This window comes from Schistocerca serialis, chromosome 10 (assembly GCF_023864345.2).
Source record: "Schistocerca serialis cubense isolate TAMUIC-IGC-003099 chromosome 10, iqSchSeri2.2, whole genome shotgun sequence".
Classification (NCBI taxonomy): Eukaryota; Metazoa; Arthropoda; class Insecta; order Orthoptera; family Acrididae; genus Schistocerca; species Schistocerca serialis.
In genome coordinates, this window is record NC_064647.1 from 208,940,908 (window position 1) to 208,946,907 (window position 6,000).

General features: G+C 41.3%; 1 protein-coding gene across 2 annotated transcripts in view; it reads right to left on the minus strand.

Annotated features, from left to right (window-relative positions):
- Positions 1-4,255, minus strand: part of LOC126424938 (uncharacterized) — a 46,743-nt gene extending 42,488 nt beyond the window's left edge. Inside the window, exon 1 of one of the 2 annotated variants that reach the window (XM_050087790.1) lies at positions 4,132-4,255. The gene's annotated coding sequence lies outside the window, so the exon portion shown is untranslated. Of the gene's footprint in view, positions 1-4,127 lie in introns of both variants that reach the window. The other variant, XM_050087789.1, reaches the window with a different exon arrangement.
- Between the last annotated feature and the right edge of the window lie 1,745 nt (positions 4,256-6,000).

Genomic DNA, 6,000 nt, shown 5'->3' on the forward strand with positions numbered 1-6,000 from the left:
AGTAAGCTATACTACCGCCATCTGTACATGTCGATGTCGCTATCCCGTGACTTTTGTTACCTCAGTCTGTAGCAGGTTACTTAGACGCGGAACAGCCTCCGATTTGGTTTGAGATCGAATTCAACATATATACCTCCCAGTTTGTAAAGAATTTTGTCACACATGCACTCTGACCAGGTAAACACGTGAATTGTCATGCGTCTCGTTTTTGAATGTTTTTTCTCTTTTCTGCTAAACCAAACTGGTAAGGAGCCCATCCATACCAGTTTGTTTTAGTAGAAGAGAGAGAGAAAAGATGAACAGTATTTTGGAACTGTTCGAAAGAGAATTTTGTGATCAACATTCTTCGTACGTAAATTACACTTCTCGAGCTAATATCGGTGCTTCCCCGTGGTTTACCTGTACGATAAAATATCTCCGTTTAACGTTTGCTAGTGTTCGTCTTGTACCCTCTTTTCAAGAAGCTAGTATTCCGTTCAACTGCACTTCGAAGTCATTTGTCGTTTCTGACAGGATTACAATGTGTGGGCAAACCTAACAATTTTAGTATATCCATTATAGATGAGAACTGCGACTGTGATTTAAATTGGCAGTTTATGTCTGCAGTGGCTCGAAAATATGTTCATGTTTTGAATAAATCGTAAAAAAGCGATTGGTTGCATATTTATTAGCAGATAAATCGCCGAACACTTTTAATCTCTTCTTATTGAACTTCCCTTTCCAAATTTGTGCTTGTTCCTTCTTCTTCTGTATGTGTCACTGATCGAGGTGTGAAGGAAACCAACGATGATTTTGGATGGGGAATGAAAGTACACAGATAATAAATGAAAAATTTGAGATTTCCCTGTGTTATGGCGTCAGACACAGTCACAAACTTGGAAGAGCATTTAAACGGCATGGACAGTGCAGTAAAAAGGGGTTATAAGATGAACATGAACCAAACGAAAACAAGGCTAATGGAATGACTTCAGGTAAGACAAAGTAGTCGAATTAAATCAGGTGATGCTGAGAGATTAGGGAATGAGAAACGAAAAGCAGAAGACAAGATTTGCTATGTGCCGCGCAAAATAACTGACTGTAGCGGGAATATAGATGACATAAAATGGAGCCTTTCCGAAAAAGAGATATTTGTTAACATCGAATATAAGTGTTAGTAAGTCTTTTCAGGAAGTGTTTGTCTGGAGTGCAGCCTTGTACAAAAGAGAAACGTGGTCTGTAAGAAGTTTAGACAAAAAGAGAAAAAAACTTTTTAAATGTAGTGATGTAGAAGAATGCTAAAGATTATGTGGAATAGAAATAGGGAGAAAAGATGTACAGGGTGCCCCTAACCATGGATTTTATGCAACCCACATTGTCGTCAAGTACCACATTCAGCATATTCATATTCTCTCGCTCACTACATCAGACTATTAGTCCTACAGAAAAAGTTTTCGCTAGAGATCGTAGTTTTCGAATTAGTCAAGAAAAACGTACAAAACTTACCTTCCAACGAAAACTGTGCCCTCCAGCAATAATTTATGGCAGTATAAAATCCAACTACATTGAATTTCCTACAGAAAGGCCTGTTCCTTCTCTTCTATAGAACTAATAGTTTGCATAGTTTGCACACAATAAATGAGAGAATGTGAAAATCTCACACACGGCTTTTGAAGGCTTTGCGGGTTGCATTAAACGTACCAGTAGGGGTAGCTGTATCACTCTCTGTATGGCGGAACTTGGCTAAAAGAAGGGATCGCTTGGTAGGACACATTCTGAGGCATGAACAAATCGTCAGTATGGTAATGCAACGAACCGTTAGTGGTAAAAAGTGTAGAAGGAGACCATGACATGAATAAAGCATGTAGGTTCAAATCGATGCTCGTTGCGACACTTCCACAGAGATGAGCAGGTCTGCAAAAGGCCGACTAGCGCGGAAATCTGCATCAAAACTTTCTTCGGACAACAGAAACTCTAATATATCCGAATTTAATTGGATGAGTGCAAATTCCTTCACACCATCTGTATCCGATATAGAAGGATGAAAATTTGTGTGTGGCTAGAATATTCATACCTCACTATTGAGTAGTAAATCTATATTGAATACATGTGGTGTCAAGGAATTTGCAATCAGCGAATCAATTTCCAAGTATTTCATACAGCTTTGGGTAGACAGCAGTGCACGTTCTTTCAGATATGCATGTAAATCTAATATATCCTTTATTTTTCATTTCCAGTTGCACAATTTTTGAATTTATCACTGGTTTCTATCTTCGTTGACCACCTTTCTATCTATGTATTTGCGTCAGCAACCCGTCGTCTCTGTGTCAGAACGCGCAACAGACAACTTCACAGATCTGAAAATCGTTCAGGGAGATCGAAACTTATCATGTATTTTTCATAAATGTGAATCTGACACTGAAAAATAAACGATATATTAAAAATGTTTTAAATATCAATATAGTTGTCGTTCTTCCGCAACGAATATGTCGGCTACAGTGAAAAACAACAACAACAGTAGGATATACGGAAGGGTTCCTTGTGATATACCGGTAAGTTGTGTTCTCTTGTGTTTCCCATTATTTAGGTGCTACGCAGACCTATAGAAAATATGAACGTCATAAGAACCAGTAAAGACACACGTCTCCTCCCTATCCAAGAAAATTTCCACATACACATACCATTAACACTAAATTAACAGTGGCTCAATGCTCCAAACTAGTGTGATGGAGAGTGAATTGGAGGAAAAGGCGAGAAGCAAGGAGTGAATTGGGGGAAAACGTGAGGAGCAAGGAGTGAAAAAATCACATGGAAAAGAAAAGAGCCTTCACCATCCTTCACCCTCTTACATCTAAGCACCCTTCCCCCCCCCCCCCCCCCCCTCCGGCCACTTCTTGCTCCTCCCGTCTTCCCCCATCTCACTCACTGTTTCTCACATTTTCCTCATTCTCCATCACACTACTAAGGACATACGTCCACTCATCTATACTTCTCCCTCCTCCACCTATTTAAAAAAAGTGTCAACTCCATAACTATTTATCCATTACAATAAAGTAAAAGAAACTATAGGTGAAAGACAAGCTAGAGACAGTGTTATGTTGGCAACACTACAAAACACAATACACACTTACAAGTACAAAAATAAACAGTAAAAGTTTACGAAAAACTCTGCTCTGTAAAACGTAAGAAATTCATAGTTATACAGTGCAACGGAAAATGAGACTAAACATTTCAGTGTCTAACGAAGAAATGCACCAAAGACGTGCTAGCAAGCGGAATTTCGTGATGCAGGTGAGAAACCAAGCAGAAATGACTATAAGAAGAAAGCAACAAATTATTAATGAACTGTTTTCCGATCTTTTTCCCCCAACTCTTAAACATAAATAAAGCTGTAAATATCTTTAAGTACAGACCACTGATGACGTTTTACCTCAATAAAGCGAAAGGCGTCTGGTGAAAAAAACACACCTTTTCTTGTAGTTGTAAAGACGGAACAAAAATACCCTGAGGAACTGACTACAACTACATCGTTATTCTGCAATTCACACTTAAGTGGCAGAGGGTTCATCGAACCATTTTCGTACTGCTTCTCTACCATTCCACTCTAATGGTATGTGGGAAAAAGGAACACCTAAATCTTTCCGTTCGAGCTCTGATTTATCTTATTTTATTATGATGATCAATTCTCTCTACGTAGGTGGGAGTCAACAAAATATTTTCGCATTCAGAAGAGAATGTTGGCGATTGAAATTTCATAAATAGATCTCGCCGCAAAGAAAACCGCCTTTGTTTCAGTGACTGCCACCCCAACTCGCGTATCATATCAGTGACACTCTCAACCCTATTGCGTGATAATACGAAATGAGATGCCCTTCTTTGCACCGTAAAGCGACTACGGACAAAGTGGTCACACAAATGAATAATTTACAGAAAATGAGCTACAACATGAAAACAAAGCGGTTTCCGACCCGAGTCTGTTTTACGTGGAAGTTAGCCTGAAACTGTGGTTGTACTTTTTTGTGTCCTGTTTATTGCAAGAATCATTTCCCGTTCAGACGATGGTAGAAACGCAAGAACTGTTGTTTCTAAATGAGAGCGTACACCCTTTGTAGACAGAATAAGCAGCACGCCAGAAAACACAGATCACGTACTCACGGTATCAGATGGGGCAGTCTGGCCGGGTCCTCATGTGAGTCGCGTTGCTGCCACGGAGTCCACCGTCACACAGGCGGTCCCTTGTCCTGCTATCGCTTTTTGCAAACCCCCACCTCTCCAGCTGTGTCCACCAACCGCATTGCAGCCGAGCCTACCGTAAGCAGCTGTGATTTCGCAACGTCCTCCAGCAGAAACAGATAACCGGCGCTCCCGGAAGTTCCTGAAGCTGCTGTGTGGGACTGTGCATTGGCTTTATATGCCCGTATGTCTCTGGAGCAAGTGTGACATGCTCGAACATGAGACAAAATGTGTGAATTCCTAAGGGGCCAAGCTGCTCAGGTCATTGGTTCCTAGACTTACACGCTACTTAAACTAACTTACACTAACCTATGCTGAGGACAACACACACACCCATACCCAAGGGAAGGACTGGAACCTTCGGCGGGAGGGGCCGCGCGATCCGTGACATGGCGCCCCTAACCGGTCGGCGAGCCTGAGTCGCGGATACCTTGAAGAAATAGTCGTGCACAGGTTGTGTGGGGATTAGAATAACCAGCAAACAACCCGACTCGTAAAGAAACAAACTTCCATGTATGCATCAGCTTCAGACGTCTGATAACATTATAAATGACATAATGCTTTAAATATTTGACGCTAAGTAAGAAAGCGGTAAAAATTTAGAACACGTTACAAATTATGTTTCAAGATTGTTGACCCTAAATAATGAAAAGTGTGAGATCATCCATATGGGCGCTAAAATCTGTTAAACATCGGTTACACGAAAAATCAATCAAATCTAAAAGCCGTTGTTGTTGTTGTTGTTGTTGTTGTGGGCTTCAGTCCAGAGACTGGTCTGATGCAGCTCTCCATGCTACTGTATCCTGTGCTTCTTCATCTCCCCTACTGCAACCTACATCCTTCTGAATCTGTTTAGTGTATTCATCTCTTGGTCTCCCTCTACAATTTTTACCCTCCACGCTGGTCTCCAATACTAAATTGGTGAGCCGGCCGGTGTGGCCGTGCGGTTCTAGGCGCTTCAGTCTGGAACCGCTCCGGTCGCAGGTTCGAATCCTGCCTCGGGCATGGATGTGTGTGATGTCCTCAGATTACTTAGGTTTAAGTAGTTGTAAGTTCTAGGGGACTGATGACCACAGATGTTAAGTCCCATAGTGCTCAGAGACATTTGATTTGAACTAAATTGGTGATCCTTTGATGCCTCAGAATATGCCCTACCAACCGATCCCTTCTTCTAGTGAAGTTGTGCCACAAATTTCGCTTCTCTCCAATTCTGTTCAATACCTCCTCATTAGTTTTGTGATCTACTCATCTAATCTTCAACATTCTTCTGTAGCACCACATTTCGAAAGCTTCTATTGTCTTCTTGTCTTAACTAGTATCCGTCCACGTTTCACTTCCATACATGGCTACACTCCATACAAATACTTTCAGAAACGACTTCCTGACACTTAAATCTGTACTCAATGTGATGACTAAAAGCCGTATATTCAACTAAATACTAGGAATTACAATTACGAACGACATGAATTGCAAAGAACACACAGAAAATGTTGTGTGGGAAAGCAAGCCAAAGAATGCGATCTGTTGGTAGAACGGTTAGAAGATACAACAGATCTGCTAAGGAGACCGCCTCCACTACGATTGGCCGTCCTCGTTTTGAGTACTGCTGCACATTCTAGGATCCTTAACCGGTAGGATTAACGGAGTACAGCGTGAAAATTCAACGAAGAGCGACACGTTCGGTATTATCGGAAAACAGGGGAGGGAGTGTCACGGATATGACACAGGACATGGAGTGGACAGCAGCAAAAGAAATGCGTTTTTTGTTGCGGCTGATCTTCTCACGAAATT